This window comes from Austrofundulus limnaeus, unplaced genomic scaffold (genome assembly GCF_001266775.1).
Source record: "Austrofundulus limnaeus strain Quisiro unplaced genomic scaffold, Austrofundulus_limnaeus-1.0 Scaffold157, whole genome shotgun sequence".
NCBI lineage: Eukaryota > Metazoa > Chordata > Actinopteri > Cyprinodontiformes > Rivulidae > Austrofundulus > Austrofundulus limnaeus.
Window position 1 is genome coordinate 1214135 of NW_013952559.1, and position 2882 is coordinate 1217016.

Genomic DNA, 2882 nt, shown 5'->3' on the forward strand with positions numbered 1-2882 from the left:
GCATGAATCAAGCTGATACAAGTCTTTTTCTTTTCTTAAAGTTTGAACAATCCTGCAGAAAAAAGTCTCTCAACTCACCATTGATGACAGGATTTTCTCACATGTTGTGTTTGAGAATATTTCATCTATGTACATTAAAAATGCATGCAAAATTGGTAAGGAAAATTTACTGTGCAAGCTGTTATACACCTTCCCAAAACCAGGGATTTGTGTGCAAGGATACTGAACAAATACATGGCACCTCTCTGAATATTGTGGCCCCTTGATGGCCCCTTACTTAAAAAAAGTCCTAGATCCACCACTGGTTCATTTTCTGCACTGAATCTTAAATTTCTAACATTTTTGACACTCAGTTGATGTAGACAGTCCATTATGCACATATTGTACATCCACGTAGCAACACAAATGCTGTTCAGAGAAAAAAATCAACAAATTAAGTAAACAGCTTTAGATGTTATTATATGTTTTAAAAACCTGCAAATGGTAAAAATCAGGCCTGCATTTGGCAAAAWTTTTTGTAAACTTAGCCAATTTGTTGCTTTATTTAGTAAGTTTACAGACACTTTTTTTTTTACTTTTTAAGTAAAGTGACAAGGGACAAAATGTAGCAACTTTTTTCTGGTGGTTTTGGGGAATTTTGGCGGCTGCTATTAAAGCATGTTTTCAGTCAAAAGCAGGGGATGCCGAGGGCGCTCATGCAGCATCCCTTCTAGCTGCTGTCAGAGAAGCTGACTGATCCATGGTGCCAAAACACAAGCCGAACTCAGTAACATACCATACTGACATTAAGATCCATTTGTTTCTGTACTACAACTGCACCTTACATCACCTCTAATTTACCTTATTTTATAGTGTTTAGTCTTACTTGAAGATTATATTGACAAAAAATGCAACATGTTAAAGTTTGCCCCTTTGAGCTGTCAGATTTTGAATGATAGAAGTTATTAAAYCTTGAACCTTAAATCTAAAACAAGACATCTGACATTAGACAACTTTAACAAAAACAAAAATAAAAAAGGATCAGGACTTAAAGGCTGTACMCTTTTCACTTCATTTTATTGAGATATTTTTTTTCAAAACATGGTAAAAATACAGGCCTTTGGAGGACTTATTTTTACTGCACAGCTCTAACATTTTAGTATTGTCCACATATGTATAAAAGTACAAGTAAAATACAATGAGCAGAGAATTTCATAGTATAGTATATCAACTCATACATAGCAAAAGTATATYTTTGGTATTTGAGATTGGCAATTTATTCTTTTAACAAAAGCTTGTGTCTTTAATCTTCACAAGTATGTTGTTGAAAAACAGATTTCTTTTGTTTTGTTTTTCTTTTTGTCAGGTTGTGTGTGCTCAGTCGGGGAACACAACACAAGATTTGAAAAGAACCATTTAGCAGATTTAGCTTTCAACATAATTTAAGCAAAATTGCACTTTGGTTCAATCATATACAATTTTACCATGACTTTTGACTGCATTCTTCTTTTTATTATCTTCGTCATTGATGTTTTGATTTCTTGAGTCTGTAAAACATAAATGATTTGGYTCAACATAGGAGGAAGAACTGTGGAAGAAGATAAATTTATGATCCTGGCATTTGGGTATATTTTTGCCTGCATAGTAAATGTGATTAWTATCRGAATAAAATWAATTACCACTAAAGACAGRTGAGCTATGCACGTTTTAAAGTCTTTTATTCTCTCTTGAACTAAGGCTACTTTAGATAAAGCATAGCCAATACAAATATAACTGGACACAATGATAAGAAAAGGAAGCCAAACTGAAAAAATGGAAACACATAAGACATTAAAAACGGGGGAAATAATCATTACATGCAAGTTTGAACATTTGACCATGGTCACAGAAAYAGCTGTTAATAATCACAGACWCACAGAAGGAAAGTCGGGTGAGAAAACCAACTAAAAATAAATGGATTATTATGGCAATAATCCAGGAAAATGCAATCAAGGAAAACATCACTCTGTTGTTAACCATTGTTTGATAGTGCAGAGGAAATATGATGGTCACCAGGCGATCATAAGTGAGGCATTTTGGTGTTTTCGCCCCGTCTCCTGTTCTTGGCACTGCGCTGATCACCCACACCTGCACCAGATTGAACTCATCACCTCCAGGCTTTATAAGGCAGTGCTGGAGTTCATCTCGTTGCTGAAGCATCGCCTCTGTTTGGGTATGAGCTCAGCCTGCTACCTGTGATTCAGCTTTAGAAATAAGCTTACCTGTGTACCTGTTTTCCTGCCTGTTTCCAGAAGCGACCTCCAGCACGCCTGCCTCCTGCCTAAGAAACACGAGCCGCACTCACCTGGGTCTCATGCGCAGCCTGCCACATATCCCTGTAAATAAACCTGCACCTGTATATACTCACCTGTGGAACCTCACCTTTTGGACCAACTCCTCCAAGACTCATCTCCTTCTCCAGCCCGTAAGCAACATCTTCAACTACTCACCTGTTAAAGACTCTTACCGGAAAATCTGCCCATTACTCACCTTTACAACAAAACTCTGTTTCAGGTCCCCTCCCCAAGATCCCTGCACCTGTGTAAATAAACCCACTTACCTTTTTTATCCATTGTCTCAGTCTCTGTTTGTTATTAGTATTTACTCACATTGACCTCCTCCTGCCAACCTGATAATAAGCAAGAATAACCAAATTTAAAATCTTGCACACATTAAACTGTGTAGGCAAAAAAATGCATATGCCATACAGTCATTGTATGTAATAATAGTTATTGAATAAAAATGTATCAAGGACTTTTGGCACCATGAGCAGTGCTACTTAATAGATCCACAAAAACCAGGTTAAAAACAGCAACATACTTTGGAGTTCTTAGGTTATGATCCAGATATATTACAGCTATAAC

At 36.5% G+C, this 2882-nt stretch overlaps 1 pseudogene; it reads right to left on the reverse strand.

Annotated features, from left to right (window-relative positions):
- Positions 1–2882, reverse strand: part of LOC106523446 (olfactory receptor 8G1-like) — a 5737-nt pseudogene that overhangs the window by 2405 nt on the left and 450 nt on the right.